We start from the raw sequence: 26,973 nt of genomic DNA, 5'->3' as shown, positions 1-26,973 counted from the left end.
TCACTATTTTCTGAAATAAATAGCCTATCAGACAGCTAACGATAAAAAAGTAAACGTGATGTTCTTAACTTTGTGTATTTTTAAATGTAATATACTGTGCTAACAAAGACATCCTAAATGCTGTCTTCCTGCTAATCCTTCTCAATGGCTTTTCCCTGTGTTTGTGGCATGGTTTATTTAAGTAAATGGTATGGTTACATTAATTTTAAAATCTGATGTATCACTAAATAAGATAATAGAGCATGAAATGCACTAAAATACTGTCTTCTGTGTTATACTCACGAGGCTCACGGTTGGTTTTTATTGTGCTGTAGAAAAAGAAAATGTCTTAAAATAAGTAAGTACTACTGGTTGTGTGTTTTCTTTCTTTCATTATCACTGTTCTTGGAACCATAAAAACAGCTGGAGGAGCAAAGACTATAGAAACACTCAGGGATCTTGGCAGCAGAGGATTAAATACTGTAAAAAAAAAAATTCTCCTAATTTCTCCAACAACCAAAACCCACATAGCCCTCCACAAAAAACTTGTAGTATGGCGAAAAGTAATAAGTGGATAAGCAGTGAGGTTGATAGGGGAGGTAGGAGGGAAAAATTTCATTCATTGTAATTAATTAACAAACCAAATTAGAGCAAATCTGTGGAAAACACATCAGTTCTTTCAGTTACCTGTTTTTTACTGATATAGATTGAAGTCTACTGTGACATTGATTATAGATCAAATATAGAGTTGGTTGGGAATTTTCAGTGTGACATGGTAAACAATATTTTTTAAAATCAAAACATAATTTTAATAAAAATATGGAATTTTTCACTATGCTATAATTAGCAAGTGACATATTATGATATTCAGTTGAGGAATTAGAACAGCTCAAACATTTTATTCACCTAAGAGATGCAAGGTGCTGTATTTCAGCCTAGGTGAACATGAACCCCTGACTACCTAAGACACCCCACCAGAAGCAGAGGAGCTGCTATTTGTTGTACCCTACACTCCCATGCTCGACTAATTAGGATTTTTGTCTTGATGAGACTTCTACAATGTATCATTGCCCATTTTCATTGCCTAAGAAACACGTTAAGCTGAAACACAGAGTAAATTAATATACAGATCAGTCCAAAATGTCTTGTTTGGGATTTGGAGGAAGATAACTTTCCAAGGAAAAACAGAATGGTCTTTGAATGTACTACATCAAATTAGTACACGATTGATAATATGATGTATACATTTTTGATAACATATGATATACATTTATTCCTCTGTAATGTATGTATGTAGCAAATAGGCAATGTACATACACTGTATTGAAATTATTCAAATCGAAAATGAGGACTCAAATCAAGTTCTTGCATATTTATAACCACTTTTAAAAACATAATGAGAGAAAAGAGAGGAAAAAGTGAAAATAGGCTCAGAGATGGGAGTATATTGTTAGACAAAACTTGTATGCAGGGATAATAATAAAAAGGTAATGGGGTGTTTCCTTACACATATACATATTCTGGGGTTGTGGAGATTAAGAAATCTGTCCGCTTTTACCTTCTCCTTCCTTTGTAAAATCTATTTGAGCTGTAATGTAATGTATTAATAAACACTAAAGGCATTTTAGAATAAATCAGGTCATAGCTTCTGCTTCCTTTTGAGTGTCCATCTGAAATAATTAGCTGCAGAAAAGCATATACATAAATATATATATAACACTTTTGGAAGAAATGGCACAGCTGCTGCCAGCTATGCCCTCTGGCACTCCGAGAGGCAGAAGCTTCTCCTGGGTTTTGCAGTATGCTCTGAAGTAGAGCTGTGTTTTAATTGCTCCATCCATCCCTATTAAGGGACAGGCAGAAAAGGGAAAAAAAATCTGATGAGAAAACAGATATCATATATACATTTCACTAAATACCTGTGGTTAAAAGAATATGAAGGTTGCTAAATGAAGCACTGAAAAAACAGGAACTATATGGTTCCTGGTGTAATGTTAATTTATCTTCTGCAGCCAACACCATTATGCTACAGTTCTGGGGACTCCTGAATCACCTAAAGAAACAACTAACTGATCCTTCATGACTTTTCTACTCTTCACAGGTGGTATGGAGATCCAAGCCTTATTTATCTTATAGAATACAAACCCTGTTCTAAGTTCAGGGTTATTAATTTCTCATCATATTTCATTTAGCCCTCCTACCGCATTCGGTTAATGGTACTCATGGTACTCATGATTATAATATGCAATGTCTTCAAGAACATTCAATAATGTATTTCTGCAAAATCCTTGGAGCTGGACAGTGATCACTATTATTTATTATATGTGCTCTTACACACACAATATTGTTCGTGAGCAAAGAAAAAGCACACTCTATATATGAAGCCAAGAATTTATTGTTGTCATGTTTAAAATATTTTCAGTATAATCCAAGAATCATTTGTGCAAATTTCATTTCAGAAAAGAAGATTTTAGTACACAAAGTCTCATTAATAATAAAATGTAGTTTAAAATGTTATATGATGCTTAGTTTCCACCCCTTTTTATGTTATTATGCTCAACATTTTCCTTCTCCTCTTGCTCCCAAGTTTGGTTGTTTCATTTTGGTCTTAAACATGTTGGGGCAATGCTGATTAGCCAGCTTCTAGTCACTGACTTGAAGAAATATGTTCATCTTAATAGTTTCCTCTTCCTCAATGAAGGACTTTATACATGCTTGCTAACATATAATTGCATATTTGCTCTTTTCTCATGGGTCTGTAGCTTTAAGTTATGTCCAAATTTACTGGATATGTGCCCTTTTTGTGGGTTAGATGTCATGTCTTTATTCTCAGTTATACCTAAACCCAGTTTTGTCCAGCCCCAGGTATGCATTTCTTTGACTGACTCTAGGTCAGCTGCTTACAGCTGTGGGTCTTGAATAACAAGTCTGTGTACACATTTCTTATCATCTCAGGGAGGTATTGCTCTACACTGCATCCTCTCTCCACTTCTCCACTGTCCCACCAGGCCTGGATTTCTATACACTTCATCATTATATATACTGGAGTTGTAAAATCATAGTGGTATTCCATATAAAGATAAACAAAAGTAAAACAAATCAGCCAGAGGTGCTTTCTTACATTAGACAACTTGATGTTAAAGATAAATCAAGAGAAGCAAAGTTGCCAACTGGTCAAGAAAAAGCCAGGGCAAGACAGGGAAGCCTGGCAAGCTTCAGTCTTGAGGTCTGGGAAACTCAGTGCAAATCTTATTGCTTGCTACCAGCAAGAGCTATACCATATTACAGGGACTGAAATTACAATGTGCATCCTGAGAAATAGATTAATTAGAAAGAAAATGCTACGTTTCTTTAGCAGTTACTTGAACTCATTGAAAGTTGTGGTTTTTTAAACTTCAAGGAGTGTTAATTGACTGCAAGTACTTTTAGTTCCTAATTAGATCATTACAATTATGCTGTAAACAAAGGCAGTGATGAGCAGACACATGCTGAGTTAGAATGTTATGTCTAGTAGAAATGGTCACATTAGAGGATTTTGGAGTTAGCTTGCAGCTCTGCTCAAAGCCCAGAAATTCAGAGTAAGTTTCAATGGTATTGGCTGTTTTGAGCTGCTCTGGGAATGCAAAGCAGCCATAAACTTGACTTAAATGGCCAGTAAAGTGGGTTTTACTGCTGCTTTGTGTCACTGAATTGCTCCAAAGCAGCTGGAATATCCCATGAATCTGGCCCCAGATGTTTATGTGGCGTTTATTCAAACTATTCCAACCTCTTTGACGTGAAATCTGCTGGAAATCTCATGAGAATTAGTTCTCCCTCCTTCTTCTGCTCCCAACCAGAAATGCAAAATGAATGGTTAGGTTTTAGTTTCCCTACTCTTTTCATCCAGAACTTAACCAAGTATTTCGGAATTTCTCTTCAAACATAATTTAATTTTAATTCTAAGAAGATGCACTGTATTTGGGTGGTAGTGACATCACCTTACTTATATCTAAATTGGTTACTTTACTGTTGCTGATATGTATATATACACACACACACACACACACACACACACACACACACATATATACATATATATACATATATATATATTGCAGGGCTCATCTTCTATCAGGTGATCTTACACCTAATGGTCCTGATTTTCAGTTGGGTTGTAAATATCTTGGGTTTTAAATTTGTTGCCTATTCTTTTTCCATTCTAGTTACTACGTTATCTACTACTGTGTTCCAACAGGTGGTCTTGTGTGGGGCTGGTTTCCCAGGAGCTCAGGCTTTTACAGTTGATTTCAGTAACCTCTCATTCTCTTTACATGTGATGGTGCAAGAGGTGCTACTACATCACCTCACTCATCTGGGCACTTAATCTATGAGTTCAAATCAAAGTTAGAATTATTTTATAACAATGCAAAAGTGCTTTAACTTCAAGTGAAATTTACAGTACCTTCATTCACACTAAATCCATACTCCTACTAAATTGGCTCACTCAAGTCAGGGAACACCACTGTGGAGTAAGGTACTTCTTGGCGTGAGTAAACTGTCACAGTCTGTCCCATTCTGGTGACAGCTCCATTCTGAATCTATTTTGCTTTTATAATGAAATTCAGGTAGGAAGAAAAAGATAGCTTATCTGTTTCCTTCATAAGGTCACAGAATTATGGGATGTTCAGGATAGTCTCTATCAGGACACTTGTGTCATCTTTTCTCCTTATCAGAGGCCAGTCCAGCTTTTCATAAGATATAAATAATGTAAAATTATATAAAAATATTTCTGGCTTGAGTAATTTGTAGCGCAGCCAAGCAAAACACTAGGGATTGCATTGGAAGGAGTGTCTTTTATTTTTTGGCAGCACAAATGAAATAGCTGACCTAACAGAAAATATCTCTAATATATTTGGTTTAAATTTCCCAACTTTTGTCAAGCATTTGTAGAAGTATTGAACTTTAAGTTTACACTTTACAGCATCCTTGAAGGAACATGCTGCATTCTCCAAATTAGAGATACACTAACAGACAGAGAAAGGGCTCATTTTTGTGGCCAAGGTGAAGGCTAAAATCAATATTGATTACAGACAGGGTTTTATACAGCAGTATTCAAAAGGAGTTAAAGAGGAATTTTCTTCAACAGGAATGTTCATTCTAATCCTCTGTTTATCCTGTGTTTATTAGCTTTATTTTATTTAATGTATTTGACAATAATAAGGGCTTTGTACAGGTTGCATAGTGAAGCTTTTAAATATCTACATGAAAAGCATGACCTTAAAAAAGAGGCAGGAGGGACAGAATAGGTGAATTGTTAACAGATGAATAATTGGTTTTGAGAAATGTCAACAGAGCCTGCTTGTCTACACTACAGCCATTCCAGGAGAGGTAAATAGAGGTAGTCTTTTTGCTGCAATTATATGTGTGACATTCAGAGGGATTCTTCTAATGACTCACATGCCTGACATTACTTGGTGTACAGTGGGTTGGGGCCAAATTTGAATCCAGTAGCACACTGCATGGTGACAAGGTTATTTGTCAAGGAATATGTTTATTTAAAATAAAAGTACCTCCAAATTAGGTGCCAGTTATTTTCTTAGTCTATGTTTTGGACCAGTAGATAAGACCTTCAAATAAAGGGAAAAACCAGCAGAAGGTTCACATATGGTTTTATGAATATTTAGCACCCAGTTGATAATAGAAAGGTTAAGGGCATTCATTGTTTGCAAATTTCGATTTGGAGGACCTTGTTATGAATAGGGTTGAAAAGACATCACTTTGTAAGAAGAATTTAAAAGAATTCACTTTGTAAGCAGCCAGGATGGATAGAGAGTGGGAGAGGATGTGGAGTGTCTATGTACAGTTCTACAGTGGAAGGAGTGTTAGGATCCATGGTGCCCTTCACACAGTCATTGCCTGATGCCGCACTTCACTTTGTTTTTTCTCTCAGATTGAATCCCTCAGCTTTCTGTGCTGCAGAGTTTCCTCTGTATAACAGAGCTTTTGCATATACTAGAAGCAGTAATCCAGTGGCTCAGCTATCAGTCTATTAGTATTCCATTGATTATTGTTTTATTGAGAAACTGGACATTACTATTAGGACTTCTGTCCTATTTTATCACTTGAAGATTAACTTGTGACCTAGAGATCGTCTAGCTGAAGTACCTGTCACATGCTTTTTAGATAAGAGACTTTATTTTAACACAGGCATCAGGAGAAATTGATGTAATTTAAAAGTCTGCCAGTACTCCTTCCTAATTTCCCCAAAGTGTCACTAATATCTGAGTTCAGACAAAAGAGTCTAGGATTGCAGGTTCAGGTGCTGCATTGTGTCTTTACCAAATATCCTCACAAACACTAGCCTGCTGTTCTCCATGCTTATATTTCCTCTCATTGCCCAGTTCAATGCCCACCAGCACTGCAAACCAGCAGTGTCCCATTTATCCCTCTTCTACATCTGCATTAGGCAAAGCAGAGATACTTCAAAAATGTCTTTTGACTATCAAATTAGGCTTCAAATCTCATGAGAACTCCAATTTCAAGATTACACATGTTCAATAGAAGGTCCCACTTGTAGGATTAAACTTTCTAGGAAGCAGACATCAAACAGCATGATATGAGAGATTTTCCTCACCCAGGACATGTGAGCCATGTGTCAGGACCATGACCCACGTGAGCACTTTTGTTACACACCTGTGTCCTGTAAAAGTAGACAGATATGTTTATTAACAACCATGTCTGTGCATAGTAGCCTGTATAGAAACAGCAACATCCCATCATTTTTATGTAGTACTCGACAAAGAATCTTTCCATTACTTCTGTACCTCTGTTAGGAATTAACAGTTGGTTTATACAAGCAAGAAACTGACAGCTTTTTTGCTGCAATCACTGAGATTTTACAACTGTGCAACCAATGGACCTTTTGCCTTTTTACCAAATATTTCTGTCTGAGGGCACTATAGGATGAGTATTTTAACTGATATGAATATTATTTGCTTTTTAATTTCTTACTGGTCACAGTCTAATTGTTGTGGGTATTTATATTGTGTTAGCTGGTGCAGTGTAAGAGTCCAGTTAGAGAAAAAAGAATTATAAAAATAACCCTACCTGTTCAGTACTAGAGGTAAGATGCCATCTAGTTTTTTACTTTTGAATTTATTTGCCGTGTTCTTCAATTAATTCATTGATGCTTCTTGGGGATTCATCCCCCAAGATCCTCTATTACTTTTACAAAACTACACTAGGCACATAATGTTTTTCCTGGTATGATTCCCTTTTGCTTCTCAAACACATCTCTGCTTGGTGTTGGCAGTGTGAAAAGTTTGATGGGGTGGAATTTATAAACATTATCCTTTAGAACTTGCACAACTGGATGAAACCAATAGTTCACTTTTCTTCCTTACAGAAATGTTTCCAAGGCTAAAAACTTTCATGGTATTTCTAGCTTTCTGTTTCCCAGGAAAATAAAAAAACCTGAAAATACTAGCTGTTACTGAAACAGCTTGTATTCTACTTCTCTTTCACCAGTATTCATTATTTATCATTGTCTTCACAAAATTAGGCCAGCATGTTGTCGTCTTTGGAGACAATTTTAAAGTAGCACTGAACATTAAAAAAAGGAACATTATAAAACAAACCACATTTGAAACTATGTCCTTTTGGTTTCTGGATTTGAAAAAGTGTCAAGAAAAATAAAGGTGGTTGAGTAACTTTGGAAATAGATTGAATATTCTGAACTATTAGGTACTCCTAGGTAAAACAGATATTTTCATGTTCATTTTAAGTCCTGCAAATAATCAAGCTTCATCTTGTGTTCAAATCTGTGGGTTTTTAAAGGAAAGAAATGCAATTGCATAAAAACATGTAGAAGATATAACAGAGTAGCTGCATAACTTTACTCATGTTACCAAATGAACTGATTGTGAAGGTACAAGTGTCTAGGGGTGTGTTTTAGCAGATTGGGAATCTGTGAGTCATCTTCACTCCACTTCAAAGTTAAATTGAGGTGTGTGCCAGCTCTTCCCTACACATCTGCATCAGACTATTTTTGATGAAAAAAGAAATGGGCAAGAGATTTCCCACTTAACTAACCCCCCCTTCCCCCAAACACAGATAATGTGAGTGTGTTCTCTGTATAACAGTTCTGAACACTCACTGGCACTTAATAACTTGATGTTAGCCAATTAGGGTGACACAAGAATGGTATCACAGAGTCAATTGAGCACATGTGTGTTTTTGCCCTGAGCTGAGTCTTGAGCAACAAACAGAATTCGAGGGCTCTCAAGTTTTCCTTGGTTGTTATTGTGGCTTTTCTTTCAGAGGGTTATGGAAATCTGAGCTGCACTTTCAGCATCTCCATGAAGCACAGTTGTACTTCACAGAGTTGTTTAAAGGACTCTGTATGAATTACAACAAACCTCAAAAGTTGCCACAGATAATTGACTGATCATCCCTTAGGAGTCTGGAAATATCACTGGGGAACTGTCCAGCAAAAATTTCTCGGCTGAAGACTGTTTTATATGGTGTCCACCTCAGAGCTGGTGCCAACAGGAAAGAGCAGGGTGAGAACTGGCCATCGGTGTGCTGAGGGAGAGAGTGTAACTGCCTGCCCTGTGCCTGATCCTGCAAGAAGCATTTGTTCTTTGGGTCAAGCAATTGCTGTACATTCAGTTCTTAAAGATGACCAAGGAGGGAATAGATACATGAGGAAATTCAGAAATTTAACTAATGGAACCTACAGCTTGCCTACAAAATGAAAAGCTGAGTATTGATGCATGCTGGACTGAACACTGCGAAGATGGGAAGGCCACAAGCTTGGTACTGAGCTCAAATATTCAAACTTCCTCTGTCCATTATTTCCTCTGGTCTTTGATCAGAGAGCTCTCTCTCCAAAAATTTTTCATAAGTTTATGTGAAAGGCATGCACCTGTGTGTCGACTAAATTACGAGAATTTTGAAGGGAATCTTCACTATTATTCAGTCTTCTATGAAGTGTTTTTTGCAAACAGATGGCATTTTGCTACAAATCAAATATTCTGCTTTCTTACAGGGATATGTATGTAGTGGCAAATGTCTTTTTATTGACGCCTTCCTTTAATAGTACATTTACTTTTCCATTCTTTTGCCATTTTACTTCTACTGCTTATTGACCCTGTCTGTGTTCCCCTGCTTAATAATGTGCTAAATGTTTCTGTCTACTGCATCACTTGCAATGAGACCCTTCAGTAACATCCTATTAGACACCTTGCATGAATACCTAGAGATGAACAACAGAGGTAGCTGAAAGAGCACACAGGCAATTCCAAGACAGAAGTGATGTGTGACAAACTGTCTCCACTCTGCTTACATAATTGTCTGAATCTTGATTTAAGTTTCCCCTGCTGCCAGAAATGAATTATGCCATAGAATTTGTGCTCTTCCTATTTGAACTCTGGATTGTCATTAGTGATGATTTGTGCCAGATATCATTAAAATGATGCATAAAAATATAAATGATCTGCAAAGCAATTACAAGCTTACAGTTCCAGACTATTTTTTGGTCACTGCAAGCCCTCTGTGTTTTTAATGAGATTTTCACATACAGAAAAATAACTCCTGTTTTGATTCCTTGAAACTAATTTCAGGACAATTTTTCCAATTTATTTATTTTTAATTAAAAAATGGGCAAGTTATTTAGGAGCTCAGTGTATACCAAGAGAATGTTGTGTCCAAGCACCTTAGCAAATCTGGGCCTGAGAGCAACTGAAGTTGAGTGTACTTGAAATACATGGCTCTTACTGCAAATGGAAATAGCCAGTTCTTCAAAACACAGAAAACCTAAGCTGCTTGTTGATGTGTTTTATTTCTATGATGTATTTAATTCAGTAGAAATATGATTGCTAGACTTGATTTTAAACAGGCATCATGTGGGCAGATATTATACAATTTCTCAACACAAGATCTGCTAATGCATCTCAGTTTGAATTTGTAAATCTGCCAAGTTTCACTCATTGAGAGAGAGGCTTCCTCATTTGGGATTAATTTTAAGACTCTCTTAAAAATTGTCTCCACTTGTGATGAAACATTTTGCTGTGTGTGAATGAGATGTATAAAACCTCATTCTAAAGGCCAAATTAATTTCTGTTGTAACTTCCAGGGAATTCCACAATGCTTTGAAATCTCCTTCATTCAGGTGATCACAGCTCAAGAAATGTGAACATATCTTCAACTTGATCCCTGTGCATTTTGCACAGAGTGCCAGTCATACAGTGGTTTTCTGAAATGTTCATTTGGAGTGAGAGATGAGGTAGTCACAGATCATTTTCATTTTAGCCTAAGCCAGGATGAAAACTCTACTGATGAGGTGAATTTGACATACGGCTTAGCTATACATACACAAGAATAATATTCACTTTACAACATATATAAACATACTTAAAATAGTAAAACTTCCCATTTTTCTTTTTTCTTTTCTCCAAAATAAGCATATTAAGAAAGCAGTGAAATGAAGCAGCCAGTGGTGTAAAGCCATTATATATATATATATAAAATAACTTAGACATCCACCTGCCTTTTTGAACACAATAAGCGATCAGTAGCGAAACCAAACAGAAAACAAAAATTAAAAAAAAGCCCCAAACAAGTCGTGTTTGCTGATAATATTATTCAAGACTAAAGATTCCTTTTGTCTTCCGTGTGATACTAAAAAACTCTCAGGCTGATAAAATCAGCAAGGACAGGGCAATTGTCATTGCTCATTTTATGACCTGCGGCATTGCTCCAGTGCCTCAGACTGCCTTGGCACCATTAGTCCCTTGACTGCTTCTGCTGATCTTAAAGAGGCTTTTGTTGGTAATCAGTACAGACTCTGGAATCCCAGGACACCACTGCTAGTTATGCTGAGCTAAAATCATAAGGAGTGCAAGCAATAACAAGCACCAAGGCCTGTGCTGACCCTTAGCAGCTGTTTATATCCAATCATAACTGAGCAAATGACTTTCCAAACGAAAAGGCATGTTTTTGGAACTGATAATAAATCAATCTTAAAAGAATGAGAAATACTTATTAGTTTTATTCTCTGCTAGGTTGTAAAAAAACCAAATAAGAACCCCTGCCTTAGAGCCAGACGGCTTTCACATATAGAGAGAGATTTAAAGGGGTTGCACATCAAAAGGGGGCATTTTTAATAGTGCTCACATGACAGAAGAACACTACTGCATTTCTGAAAGTGATACACTCCAGCTTAATGAAAGGTAACTTACAGAAAACCAACTAAATTGCCACCAAATCTCTGGCAATTAGTAAAAATAAAACTTTTAAGTTCTTAACGGGGCAAAGGCATAATAAATAACATAATTCTGATAGTGTGAATTTCAGTGTCAGGGATAACGTACTAAAGCTGTTCTTACTTCAAAAAGTTTGAAGGTAATTAATAACAGAAGAGATTTTTATGGCTGCAGGCAAGAGAAGGTAACAGTGCCTGCATGAAGGGAGAGAGGACATGCTGCTTCAGTGCCAAGAACCCTGAGCCTGTCCTGCTCCCTCCCCTCTGGGAAGCCTTGGTGGGAATTTGGCTCCTGTGCCTGGCACAGCAGCACAGCTGCTGACAGACCCCAAAGCCTCCTCCCTGAGCTGATGCACCAAGGGTGATTCTGGTGGGTGAGGAACTGGGGGGACAGTCATGTGTGACACCCTGATGATGGTAACCCTTTCCTACTGCACCTTATATTTAATATTTGCAGAAATAGCTACTTTCCTTCTCTTTCTCTTCCTCTGCACCAGCTTTGTAATTGAATGAAGCTTATCAGGAACAGAGTGGAGGCAGGATTCATCTGTCTGAATTGGGTGTTTACCCAATCTGAGCTGGCCAGCTCTTCTGAGATCAATTTGTCTCACCCTCAAGATGACAACCTGCTCAAAGAGCTGCACAATAGAAGCACCTTTTGCTGACCTTAAGGGAAGCTGGTGACACCTATCCCAGGCAGAGAGGTGCGTATGGCAGGCATCTTGAGCTCAGATGAAAAAAAAACCTCTAAAAGCCATCCTCATATTTTCCTTTTGTTGGTTATGAATCCTGGGTCAGGAAAAGGTTGAGAATATTAGACCGAGATGAGCAATATCATGTTTGTAGCCATGGTGTTGTTTTGAACTTTTGCAGACAACTACCACACCCCTCTGATGTTTTCTTCATAACATACCAACTGCTGTGAGATTGGCACAACAGTGTATTATTAATAGAATAAATCTGGTTTGAATAACCTTAAAGTCAATGTTCTTGTAAATCTAATAAGTACTTGGATATTGGCGTGCTAGTCCCCATCTGCAGGATTTAAAAATCTGAAATTCATTTAAGTCTTATAATTAATAAACAAAAATCCTCAGACATTATTAGTTACACTACATTTTTATGATGCTATCCCTAAAAGGATATTGAAGTGCTTCGAAAGTGGCCAGATCCCCTACTATACTGGTGTAGGAGGAATGTTTTTCATCACCACTCCACAGAGAAACCAAAGAAATTAGTAATACAGGCCAAACTTTGAAATGCCTTGGATATTTCCTAAGGACCATTCTTGTGCTGATTGTAGGACATGAAAAGATGAGAGATACCATGGCAGTGGCACAGAAAGAGCAGCCTAATCTGTAGGTTCAGTGCTAGGGGCAAGAATGTATGGCCCATGCTTGTAGCTGGAGTCTGAGCATGCAAAAGCTGCTTCAGGGGTAAATTAGCAGGTGCTTTCAGAGAGTAATTTAGCAAAGCAGCCACGAAATGTGTGCTGCCCTGAAGTGGCTGAGAGGTGAGGCAGAGGTGGGGAGCGACATCAGAGGCTCCAGTGGAGTCAGTGAGGAGAGTGGACACATTTGCTTTCTTCCTGGTGCAATTTGCTATGGCCACTGCCAGGTGCCCAGCAATAATTAGGATATGCTGATTGGCAAATGAAGTAGGCTAATGATCAGATGAAGCAGATGCTAATGAGATTTGCAGGAGTATGGTTTCTCTGTCAGCTGTGTAGCAAAATACAATAAGAAGGTGAGGGTATGGGGAGGTGCCCAGTTGACCTCTCAGAAGGCCTTTGTTCCCAAAAGCAAGATAGTAATTTAGAGGGCTGTGTGTGGGGGAGAAGTTGGGCTGCCCTGTAGTAACCCTCATCCCTCTCATCAGGAGACTTACTGCAGAATAAATGTGTTGTCTCTGACAGGGATGAGCACCTCTCATCTGCCCAAGGTTACTGGCTGGTAAAAGTCAGACATGTGGTAGCCATAGGAATATTTGGTATTCCAGTGAAACTATTCAGGAAACACAAGGGGTTCATGTGCTTTTTTTCCTAATAATTTGTGCTATTGTATACATGCAATGTAGGGACTGAACCCTCACAACATAAAAAACAATAGTGGCATTTTCGAAGAACTTGTGGATGGCCAAAGACAGATTTGAGAGATTCAAATAGGTTAGCAAATGAGAGGTACTGCTGTACTGTCATTTGACTTTGACAATACCTGTTGATATTTTCTTCCTCAAAAAATCCTGAAATAATCTGTGAGGCCCATCACTTTGACTCCAAAAAAGACCATTACTGCTTTAAACCTCAAATGTTTCAGGAGTGCAAGAGCTTTGAAGGCTGCTGGCCCTGAATTTTCCTTAGCTGTTTTGCAATCCCACCTTTTGGGATGGAGTAGTATGTGTGTTTCTTGTATGCTTCCCTCTGGGATCTATATCAGATTTTAAACTATCCCTGGAGAGCACCATGGATTGACAAATATTTTTGAAGTGCTTCCTGTGTTAAGTTTCTGCCAGAACTGATTCTATCTAAATAAGATTATCCAAAGGTAGGGTGCTATCAGTTACTGAATTGTGCAGGAGGAGCTGATAACTTGTAATCTCCTTCCAGCTGAGGAGTTTGAGAGTCTTGCAAAATATATATGATTGTTAATGGTGCAGGGGACAGTGACAACTTCAGTGGGAGAAGCAGGATTTAAACTGGTGAAGCAGCAGTGGGACTGTAGAACACATCTTTCTACTTATGATTTTAAATATTATTTTGGTTCATCTACTAATGTTTCTCCTTTTGTTTTCCCTCCATTTTGCTTGTAAGATTGAGGAGCTGGAAAAAGGCTTTCTGGGTGTGTCCGGCAGTTGACAAAAAGTGAAGCTCTAGGTGAACTAAATATAAAAATTCTGTGGGTTAGTTTTAATGAAAATATTAAGAATTAAAATGTATTTCCATATGATTCAGACCTTGTTTTGAATAGTGTGGGGGTTTTTTGGAAGTTGTATTATATTGATCAGTTAAAGTGGCAACGGATGTTTCCTGTGCGTTACAAAAGTGCATTTGTCTGGCTCTTACTGGGTATGGGCTCACCATCAGGGTCTGACAGGGCTGAATGGTGTGATGAAGTGGCTCTGGGGGAGAGGAGGAGGGGCTGAGCTCTCCACAGTACTGCTGTCATCCTGGGACCAAGACCAGACTGCACACCCAGGGGTGGTGCCACTGTCTCTTGTGACAAAACTGGTACCACAAAGAGTGCTGGAAGCTGTACTTTGCATTCTTCAGACACTGATCCTGCTTGTTACCTTTGGCAGCAGGGCTCCCAAATGTGGATATAGAGGTGGACCAAAGGAGGTTTAACAACTTCCAGGGAGTCATTGGCAAAGTGAAAAGAATATAATTTACTCAGACTTCTTTACTTAATGCTGTGTGTCTTTATTCTCATCCCCATCATATCTAGGTAATAAACACTGTTCTCTGTTTCATTCAGCTATGATCTTTTTCTTGTAAATAAATGAATTATGTGAACGAGGTTGAGGACAAATTCTAAAATATTAAAAGCTGTCCTTCTCAAATCTAACTCTTATGTTAGTTGTTTACATACATAATTTAATAACATGCACATATTTTTTATATATTATTCTGACAGCAGTAAATGAAACCAGATTCAGTAAAAATATTCTGGTGCACAGAATCTCAAAGTACACATTTGCATTGGTAAGGTACTAGTGTATATTTTGTAGGGCTTATATTGCTACTCGTTGTGGTTAGTGGTTAGCATGACTATCATGTTTTTGCAGTATTACGTATCCGAGAAAATGTAATTTTTTTCTATTCCTTTTAAAATCAAATTACAATGTGACATTCAATAAAATATCTTTTGTGCAGCTAATAAAAATGAGATCCCATCTCACTGCTTTGACAAATAAACCACACAAGTCAAAATACTGCCTCTGATACAGTTTATAGCTTAAGCTTTCATGTCAGCCTTTCCTATAAAAAAGCCCCATTATTTATTAATAGCCTTCTATGTCTTAAAAGTTTCTTTTTCTTGTGTGGAGAAAAAATCATTTGCCTTTTAATGGGGTGTCAGATTTGTTTTCCAAACCTTCTAAAAGGTTATCGTTGTTACATATGGACAAGTGCTTTTTTCAGAATCAATGTAAACTCTGTTACCAGGGTAATTTACTGCAGTCCCCTGGTAGCTGTACGGAAAACTTAATTTCACCATTTTGCAAAGTGGAGGGGTGGGACTCTTTCCTTGTGGTTAACTATTTTCACATGGAGTGAAAAGAAAATGCATGCTTCTAGCACATACTAAATAACTGATGGTCTCTTACCCTCTGTTTGAGTTCAGGGCACACTGGCAGTCTGGTAGGGTTCATGGCATAGAAGGATGACTGACCCAATTAGATATACCATAAAACCTTTTGGCAATTAACTCTCAACTAACCAAAAGATTCAGGCTGATACTAAGAGTGGATAATAAAAGCTTGTTAAATTTCTGTCCATTACCTGCAGACATACACACACAAATATCTGAGCCACATTTTTGATGACAGAGAAGTCTCTATGGAGGGAAGAATATTCTATGGAAGATCCAGAGGTGTCAGCTTTAAGTCTGTCTTGAAGTCTGAGTTGAAAAATGACATGAAACACAAGAAAATATTGAGTTCAGGATTGTGCATTTAATTAGAGCTTGAATTAGCAGCTGCAGTACTTTATTTTGAAAAAGACAATAATAGAAGTATTTTTTCTCTAATAAACACTATCTAAAACACCTTCCAAAGCCAGAAAGCAATAGAAACTACTTATGACCTTAGCAACATTTTTAGATTAAATTAATTACCTTTTGCTAGTAATTTCTATTAACTTGTCTAATTGCCTAATGTATTTGGAGGTGATACCTATATCTACACACTGAAAATTGGGTTTCGAAAAAGGCTTCAAAAAGCGGGTTTCAAAAAAGGAAGGAGGTTACAAGCTATCAGCTCCTCCTGCAGAATTCAGTAACACATAGCACCTACCCTTGGATAATCTTATTTAGATAGAATCAGCTCTTTAAATGCCACAATTCACCAATTTTCCAACCCCATTCATGACTGTTCACCAGACTGAAGACAGTTTACTAAATCTGTGCTGTGCCTAAGAGGAAGCAAGCTGGTGATCTCTGCTACCAAACCAAGCTGAGAAACAAATGACTCTAGAATAACTGAATTTTGAAGGTCACACTTGTTCTGCACAGGGGAGGGATATGCAACAATTGGCATAACAAAGGTTTTCATAAGGAAGAATGGAAAGGGGAATGCAGATAATGGACAAATCTCATGTCACTTTAGATGCTGGGAATCCCATGTTCATGCAGTGTTGACAGACCCCAGATGGATTTTCCCATGGCATGTTGTGCACATGCTGTCCATGGACAAGCATGAAAATTCAAAGACTTCTATTCATCAATTAAATTTTAGAACAACTGTATAATATGTTAAGTAGGGGGGAAAAAGTCTAAAATCAAGCAGTCTGAACTTGAACTATGAACTTTAATAAATAGTGTGGTAGGCATTGGTAAATTTGTGGATGAGATTACATGGTATTCATTGTCGGGGCAATAAAGCACTAAATTCGGTGACCCACTGTGTCCTATGGCATGTATTTTATGAGGAGTTCTCCCATAGGAAGTTTTCAGTAAGGTGTCATTTTCATATTAAATAAAGGCTTTGTCAGACTCTCCTGGATCATTTTCAACTACGAGATTTTGAAATGAGATGTGGGATCCAATATCCTCAACATTTTCTGGCTGCACTCTGAGAAATACCACCCACTTACAGGCTGAGAGCTTCTGCAAAACCTGCTGATGTTCCCTTTTCAGCAGGTTCAGTCTGTAACTCTTCTCCCTCAGCAAATCCTAAAAGTAAGGCGGATTTGTGTGCATAATTACTTTGGAACTTTGATTTCCAAGATCAGGAACACATTTTTGGCAGTGTTTTCCTCACCATCTTCACACCCATGCGTTTGCGAGACAGTGTCACAGATTATTTATTAATGCCACTGACAGCAGAAGGAAAGATGTGCCAATGTCATTCCTCCAGCTCATCTCTGGGAGCTTGACTTCTGGTCTCTGCTTCTTTTGCGACATATGAAACTACAAGAGCAGAGGTATTTCATGGAGTTAAAATGAATCTTGGTAGTGTAGCTGAATACATGTAGACATGGTAGAGGAAAGCTTGAGCTATGTGCATTTACAGATAAACTTTGCTTCATCTAGCTTTTGTAGAGATTGCTTGGATGGCTCCTGCTTTTTCAGACTGAGACAGTAGGGCATTCTGTGTGTTGATGGAAATTTTCAAATAACTTAGTCTCTGAAACAAAATTATTTTCCACTGACTGTTAACAAACAGATTTTTTTTAAAAACTGAGTAATTTGTTCAAGAACACATAGATTTTCAGATGGTGGCAAAAGATGAGTTCCCAGCTGAGATGGCACTTCCTAACAAAGACCATATTGCTCTACCAAAGCAGAGGGCTTGTCTGTCATACTGTCGTAATAATTATTTCAATGCAGTGAAGTTTATGTTTTTGCTTTTTTTTTTTTTTCTTTTAAACTCTTTATATTTAGAAATGATCCTTAAAATTCTAAATATTACTACTACTTCTTTTGTCACACTGTGGCAGTCACACAACATGAAATATTTTTGCTCGGACTATTAGAATTTGGCAAAGTTACAATACCTGAAAATTAGGTCTTATAATGGGAAGCATTAAACAACTATAACTCACTAAGCAGCTCTATCTACATGAGCTCAAAAATACAGACATAAAAGCAGGAAATAGAGCACTGTGTTTCCATGTGATTGTACTGTTTGTACATTGATTTTATCTGAACTTGCAGTGGGGCAATGGAGTCATTGGAAGGTCGAGTGACCCACCCAAGGTCACTGACTGGCAGCCAGTGACCAAGCCACTATCACTGCCCACGGAAGTTCCCAGCTCTGAGCAAAGTATGAGGTAAGTGACACAAAGGTACATCTTCTCTCAGCTTCCATTATGTTTCTAATCTCTCTTCACTACAGTAATGAATGATAATGAGTTGCAATCTTTTCTCTGGGTTGTTCTTGCTGTCGCATCGGTGACACTTATTGTTACAATAAAGATATAAGTGGAGAAAAAAATGGTGCTAAGTGATATTATGAATAAGTAAACCTAAATAACTCACAAAAAGAACAGTGGTTGCAATAACTGGTTAGAAAGGACTGTCTTGTTCAACGTGCCCATGTCAGGCAGGTTACTCTCTGCCTGCAAAAAAAGACACAATTCAGTAAGTTCTATTTTATGTAAGCAAATCTTACTAACAGAAAGATGGGCAAGGACAGGTACCTAATTGACCTGATGACATTTACTACACAAAGCCAGAAACTCAGTTAACCAGGCACTAAGGATCAAGCTCCTATTATGCAGTTGCACTTTGGTGCTATAATATTAGCATTTGAGACTCCCAGCAATTTTCAAAATTGCTCATAACTCAGGTCAGGTTTTTTGAAGGAACAGAGCACCCAGTTAAACTTTTTCAAAAGGCAACAGATTTTCAACCCTGCTCTGCACTCAAGTTTCTCCTGCTGGGCAGACTGTGATCTATGGGGCCTGTTGGGTGCTGATGCCTTTATCAAGGTCTGATTGAGAACATTGTGCACTGCGAGAAGAAAGGGAGTGAGAAGGAAGTGGGAAAGAGCCTTTAGCTGCTTTGTCTCTTTTTCTTCCACTCCATCCTTCCCTTGGCCCCCATATCTTCTTCCTGTGATACAGTATTTGCATCTCCAGCCCATTTCCAACCATAGAAACAGCAGCTCTAGGTTGGAGCTGGAAAATACTACGGGAAAAGAGTGTGGTTAGGGACAGTTTTGAGGACAGGTGGATAAAGAGACTGCAGTCAGCAAAGCTGATCCCCCCTGGTGTTAGTCTTGAGGCATGTCCCATCCTTGTGTTCTCGTAACAGTATTAGCCAAGTTGGCAGCTGGTGAAAATTCAATAGCAATAGAATCCTTTGTGTATTTTAGCAGGATAATATTCCATATGTTTGATGCTATCCCCTTAATCATCTTATGCAATGTTAATGCTCTTGCTTTTCCTTGGTCTGCTGCAATCCCATACCTTGTGTTTTTTCATCCAGTTAGCTCTGTGTGTGTGTGCATATGCACCATAATTAGTTTATACTATATCAGATCAATTTTTTATCCCACCCAAATTTATGATTTAAATTGTCATAATTCCTCTAATACTTTATTTTGGTAAGTCATCTGCTGTTTTCCTTTTTGTGTAAAATTAGCATTTGATTCTTATATGAACCACCAATAACAAGGAATCCTGCAAGGAATCATGAGTCTAACTGGTTGCTTAGGAGTCCTGGGGGTAAAGGAAAGGAGTAACCAAAAACTCATATGATAGGGGAATCTGCACTGTCTGTAAACCTTGGAATTGCCAAAGTATGTGATGTGTGTGATGGGGTAAGGTTCAATTTGAGTTGCTTATGTTGATGCAACTCCCCTCACCTATGCTTTCACTAAAACTACCTTCTTTCTAAAAAAAAAACCCATTAACTTGCAGATCCAACATTTTACCATGACTTTGGTTCAGCTGTTGTGCTGGTTCCTTCCATGAATTGTCATTTCTATGGAGGAAGATATTAAAATGATATTAAAATATAATTTTTTATATTTAGCTACCCATTTTCCTGGTCTCACTTGAGAACATCAGTTTAAAAGACTACTATCTTTTTAAAATAACAGTTTATTACAGTCACTATTTTTCTTCTACCATTTGGGTTATAAAAATATTTAAAATGTATCTAAGATATTTAACCTTTAGTTTGATCAAGTCTGTTTTATGAAGTAAGATTTTTCAGTGGTTCATTATGGTAATTAAATTTAGCACTTTTAGTTTAAAGCATGCTGGCAGCTTTAAAACACCTGGTCCCTCTCTCTGTCCGTTCATGCTATAAAGGTTTAACTCGTATGAAATGCCTCTAAAAATCTTTGTTGATTTTGGTTTTGGTGGTGTCATTCATCCCAATCCCACCAAAGTGGTTATGCTGGTGAACCATAACCCTTAAAAGAGTGCCATGGTGTGGGTAGAATTGCTATTTTCCACACTTGAAATGCTTATTACCTCTGTTCTACTGTGATGTATCAAGTTTTTCAAACTTTAGGGAAAAGGATCATGAAAGTTCTGCTTTCCTGAAAGACAGCTTCTGTACTTAGGGTAGTAAGCAGCAAGCAGAACTGTCTAAATAATCAATTAATTAAATTTTTATTGTTACTGTGGATTATCTACCCAGCAACTTTTGGGTTTCTTGAAGAAATTTGTTATTCTAAGCAGATTCATGCTACCCTGAAATATTTCTGGTCCTACAGATTTGTTTTGAGTATTTAATACATGAGGCTGGACCTTTGCTGGTTAATTTATCAGCCACATCACACAATATTGTCTCTGTTTCTATCAGGAATGAGCATAATTCTTCAAATTGTGTATCTCCTGGGAATACACTGTTTCTGAATTCACAGTTTGTATTCTACGAGTATACTGTACTATTCATTTAACATTAATTTTCCATGAATGTTTCATGTACCTTGTACTGGTTAATAACATGAAGAGACTTTATGTATCCAAAACACTTCTTGTGGTGTATTTGGGAATTTTTAAAGCTGTTATTACTATCCTTCACTAGTAGTCTGCAAACAGAATTTTTCAAGTTGCTTCCAAACTCCTCTCTTGGAACCTGTTCTGCATCCTTCACAGGTCACCATAATGTAGTTCTGAAAGTTCATACTGAAACTGAAATATCTTCTGAAAGTTGATGCAAAAAGAGCACTAAACCCACATTCTCCTCTATTTTGTGAGGCACTGGCCAGGTAGGATCAATAAATAGGAGATTATTTGCTTATTCTACCAAAAAAGTATTGAGAAAAATAAACCATGGATTTTTTATATGAATCCTGCTTCTCGCCATTTCCCTGGAGGACTTCTGTTTTTCTTCCAACATGCCGGGTATGTTCATTTAGCTTCTACATAAAAATATTAAGATCTATAAAACAAGCAATTTCTTCTGTCTATGTGTCTGCACTTAAGATACATTCCCTAATTTTTTTCTCTCTTTCCCCCTTCACTTACAGGAGTTTTTCCCTTTCCTGTGGCCATAACAGTAAAAAGGGCTCAAGAAGAACAGCTTCCCTCTCTGGTTAAATGTAAGCAGCAGCAGCTGCTGTGTGTTGGGCTGGCAATGCTGGGAGGGGCTGTTCATCACCTTCCCTCTCTATCAGCCCTTGGCACCAGGCAAGGGCCCTGAGATACTGCACACCTGTGAGAAGGGGCAGGTTGAACCCCCACCCTGTATGTAACCCCAGGACCCCCAGTGGTGGTTATCAACTATATTCTCAGGGATAGGGGTCTTTTAGGGATACAGCCTTCCAGACACATGGCTTTGATGGGGCTGCCATCAGCCATCTGAAACAGCCCTTGTGGGAATGCCATCAGGGCATGGTAGTTAGGCAGAGGTACGGAGTCACTGAGGTACCTGTGGAAGTGCACTGTGGGGAGTGGACAGCCATAAGTCTTACAGCACTTGCAGGTTTAATCATGATATACTTGCTTATAAAGATAATTTCAATAGGGCTGCACATCATTCATTTTTAGGGAAGCCCAGCGGTTGCAGAAATCCTAAATCACAGCATTTGCTTCCTGCTTGATGATAATTTGGGCCAGTTCCAGCCCACGGAGTTCCTTTTCCATTGTGTCATTTAATTACACATTTACCCACACTTCTCAGCTAGTAAGAGTCTTGATATATGGCCTCTTAATCTAATACTGATCTATTAAAAACTACACTCAGTATTTTAAAGTGTTAGACAACAGATGGAATTGACAGTTTTAATAGGTAGCAACTAACATCATCTCCCAATCTACACCTCTGTATTGGATTTCAAGCAACTGATATCACTGTGGACATGTGCAGATATGGAGCTTGCATTTAAAGGCAGAAATTCAATCAATAGCCTGTCTCTCAACAGAGCTTACTAGATTATATCAGTTAGAAGTGACCATCTGGCCTAATCTTGGGAGTTCTGAGATATCATGTAGATCTTTTTCACTAATGTCATTTTTATTTGGTTAACATTAATAAACTGTAGCAAACATTGCAAATCTTGCAATCTGAAGCTGTAACTCAATTTTTGCCTTTTACATGAGACAAGTCAAACATCTGCTTCTCTAGGGGGAACGTGTGTGAGAGCCAGCAAAAGAAAGATGCGATCGCTCTGAAGATTTTACTGCCTTTCTAGGTGTTGTGAAATGATGGAAAGTGGCAGTCTTTTTTATTTACTAAAAGAAGAGTGTGTTACTAAAGGGTATCCAACAACTAATGTGATTATTTCTATGAATACAAAATATGGAGGGAAATATGTAGATGCATTCTGGGGGGTTAAAGTTTCAGCGTATTCTATGACTGCGATAAAAGAAGAATGTACATTACATATTCATCTACCAGATTTATGCTACAAATAAAGTCTAACTTTTAATCTGGTACAGTCAATATATATCAAATATCTGTGAAGAGTCGTTTAACGCTGTCACAGCCAGAATGCATAAACTCTGAAAAACCTTTTTTAATACCAGAGTCAAGAACATTCTCTTCTGGTTCTTTGCTCCTTTAAATTTAATTTCAAATTCTATTTTGTGTTTGGCTGAACACCAGCACTATTAGAAGTTCAGAAATGTTCTGTTCATAAAAAAGGAAAATAAATGTCAGTGTCCCAAGTCTAATTATAACTTTTTACTCATAAGTGGCACAATAGTGGTTCAGTTATGAAAGTTATTGTCATTGGATTTTGATTTTGCAAAATAAAAATCAGGAGTGATTTCTAAATGGATCTGATATAATCTAACCGCTTGAAATTCTGGAGACTCTTCTTTCTTGCCTTTGTTTCATTGTTGATCAAGTGAAATTTTAAAAATTTCGAACAGCAGAGGGGTCCATAATGAAAACCCATAGGTGGGGGAGGGGGAGAAGCAAGACAGGCAACATTTCTAAAAAGAAACAATGCCAGAAGAAATTGGAAAAAAAAAAGAATATTTGGGAGCTTCATTAGAGCAGTACCTCTGAGGGCATCCTGTTGTAGGGTGCTGGGGACCCAGAAAACAAAGACATAAGTCCTCTTGAGATTGGTAGTCAGAACAGTAATAAACTGGACAACTTATTTCAACCTACTTGACCTCATTTCTCCATCTGAAAAGGATGAGAATGATTGCTGCTTGCCTTTATTTCCAGAAACTATTATATCATTTAATGCCTTCTAAATATCCAGGCTGTGTTGCTACCACAAAATGTTTTGCTTACAACATGAACCACCTGACTTTGAGCAAAACCCCCACCTACTCTGCCTCCCCTCCAAACAAAATCTGAAATACAGACAAGCCCCTTAAATTCCTAAAATAATAGTAAGCAGTAGAATTTCAGAGTTGTTATTGCAAAAATATTTCAAAACTGGGGTGAAAATGGAATCTGGAGAAACTGCACAATCATGGAATAGTACTCCTTACAAGTTAAATACTTTTTTTTGGATGAACAAAATTTTGATAAAAACTGCTGTTGCAATACCTTGGATGCACCACTTTGTTTTTTTAATTATTTCTTTTAAAATTATTTTCCTGTTGTTTGGTAAAAGCAGAAAACCTAAAGTGGATTTCAGTTTCAGCCTTCCCTCTAAAAATTCTTATTCAAAATATGTAAAAAATATTGTTTCTTTCAAAATGCATCACAGGCAATGTTAACATTTTCAGCCAGATCTAGCAAGGGAATGGAGTTCTGCATAGCAAAGAGTCCTGAGACATCTCCTTTTCATTTTTTGCTACCAGTGAATCCAGCAGAATCTTAAAATTGACACTGGCTGGCTCTGCTCTTCCGTAACAGTAAAATTTTTGCAGTGTTTATTTACAAGAAAACTACTGAATAGTTTTGCAGGAAGAAACCCCCTAGATTTACCCATTGCTAGTAGTTTATTGAACAGGAGCAGAACACAGCCAGTGGCTCCAACCACTCTATCAGGCTATGCACATACAGTACTTTTTAAAACTTTCTCTTTCTCACTGTAGTTAATAAATCAGGATGCAGATGAGAGATTCATAGTTAATTTTCAATAGCTAGCACAGCATGTCTCAGCTTATAAAGTCCTGGAAGTCTTGGGCTGTGAATTCCTTGATACTGACAAGCCAAACAGCTTAGAAATTATAATTATAAGTTACAAGTGTCTTAAGGGTTGTTCTTCTGACATAAAACTAATTTCATGTTTTTATTCATAATGTGAAGTAGACGAGAGGATGGGGCCTTATTTAGATTGAGCTCTCAGAGATATCACAGGCTCTGTGTCCTGATTATAATGGGAAAAGATCACTTACTTCGTTCCTTGTAGCTAGTTGCCTCTTTCTGTGTCCTTTTTTTTGACAATCAGGCTAACAAAAAAAGTGGGATTTCTTTCACTTTTCATTCCAGCTTTGTTTGTAGGCAGATGTCTACTGGTGACTGTCGTTTTTTCCTTAATTGTAGTCATACCAGAGTGTATCAGGTTCTCTCCTGGTGGACAGGTTCCAGCTTGACACCTCCTTTTGTGTGAGTGGATGACTGGCCACTCCCTGAACCGAGCAGTAGGGAGGTGAGACCTGGAAGCAGGCACAGAGAAAGCAGCTTCAGAGGGTGAGGAAGAGTTCCTGTCACCCTGAAAGAAAGCATAATGTTCTGGACACAACAACTCACCACCCAAAATTTGGCCAGGGCTTTGAAGGCTGAGGGTATTTGAGGGGCAGGCTATGTGTGTTCTGGCACCCCAAAGCTCATTACAGCTGTCCCCAAGGCCAATACCAGTCACATTTGGCACACGTGCTACAGCTTCTAGGAGGCCCAGGGGGAACCAAAGCACAAATATGGGGCTAAAGCTGGATCCTTTCACAAATTTCTGTAGAAAAAACTTGTCAAGCTAGATGGAGCAAGGCAGGCCAAGGGCTATATGACACTAGTGAGAGAGAGAATGGGTTTCTGTTTGTTGAGTGGGCCTTTCTTCCTTCCCTGCCTCAGGAAACAGATTTGGCGCGTGTTAACTGCTGGGGATTAGGAGTTACTCTGCTTCAGTAGTTGAGTTGTGCTGGCCTTTAGGTGCTTAAAGGAGCTGTGGTAGTTTCAGTCTCAATTTTGCACACTCAACTGAGTATTTGCATTCATTAGAAGTCTAGTAATTCCCACATGGACATGCATTGTCAGCACTGGTAAGGTCAGACATTGAACAGGTAGGACAGTTTTAGCTAGGATAGGTGAAGTTCCTCACGTCTCTCTCAGAAAATTCCATACATTTATACCTGATGGATTCAGTTATTTCTTCAGAGAGATTTGAAGTGGGAACTATCTCACAGGGATGTTGTGAAGTTATGCAGAGAGAAAATTAGAAGGGCTAAAGCCCAACTAGAACTTAATCTGGCTACGGCTGTAAAGGACCAAAAAAAAAAAAAAAGTTTTTACAAATAAGTCAGTGACAAAAGGTCAAGGTTCCAACATATGAACAGCAAAGAAGGGACTCTATGTATGCATTGGTTTTCCCATGCTGTGAGAGGTCAGTGGGAAATTTAATTTTTCACACAGCCCCAATTTACTTGAAGAATAGGAATCCTTTCTCTTTTTCTTGTCATTCAGCATGGATTAAGGAGTTTAAAGAACCTCATCACAGTTTCTGCAGTCATCCATGATTAATTTAACGAGGACCTCTGGACATGGATTTTTATGGCCTAAGGTCTTCCCCACAGAAATATAGAGAATTGTACAAAGTTATCTGCAATTTACTTGTGTGTGGTACTGAACCAAGGCGTGACTGAACTGGATGCTATGTTCATCTCTGTGGACAAGAAGTATTTGGAATTACTCTCTTGACATTTGTTTATCCTGTCTCTTTATATTGCCTATTGTTATTATTACTACTATTATTATAGTATAATAAATTATTATCAGTAACAAAGTCGCTTTATAACACCATTAAAAGTTGTTCATTGTCTTGGGTGGTCTTCTTCTGTGTTAGCTTTCACTTTGTTTTTCATTTTGGTCAGGTTTCTCTTGTCCTTGTGATACTCACTTGGATTAGACTGTGATGCATGTCTTGCTTGGCTGAGCCAGATTGTGGATGATAAATACCAAAGAAAAACAACCTGCAGCTGCTGGAAAATCCACTGCAACCTCTGCTATTGCAAAGACAGACCCCTAGAAGGTCAACTGATAGAAGGGTTTCCAAGGCATTCAGAAGGTAGATTTCTGTAAGGGGAATGAAAATCAATTGCAGGGTGTGTTTGAAAGGTGAGATTTGGTTAGTTCATTACATAGAGAGATCAGTTGGAAGAGAGTTCTCCATCTGGATTAGTTTTTGCTCACAGCAACTTGCTTTCATATCCTGGACTGCTGGTCCTTTCTGAGCCAATTATATTAATATATCTGGAACTTCTGCTTAATAATAATAAGTGAAAAATCTCTAGGAAGCTTATACTGATCCCTACCTCCTTGAAGAATATATTTGTAAAACATAAAATAATTATTCTCATTATTTAAATTCTAAGAGAGGGAAAAGTGAATTTTTTTTTAAATAATGTGTACCAAGCTGATAGACAATATAAATTGAATTTAATTATATTCATGGCTTATGGTGTTTTTGAAAAAAAAAAGGTGAAGAAGGAAAATAAAAGGAAGGGGATGGGG

This window comes from Catharus ustulatus, chromosome 2, assembly GCF_009819885.2.
Source record: "Catharus ustulatus isolate bCatUst1 chromosome 2, bCatUst1.pri.v2, whole genome shotgun sequence".
NCBI lineage: Eukaryota > Metazoa > Chordata > Aves > Passeriformes > Turdidae > Catharus > Catharus ustulatus.
The sequence above is the reverse complement of the archived record's forward strand: the minus strand, read 5'-3'. Positions refer to the sequence as shown.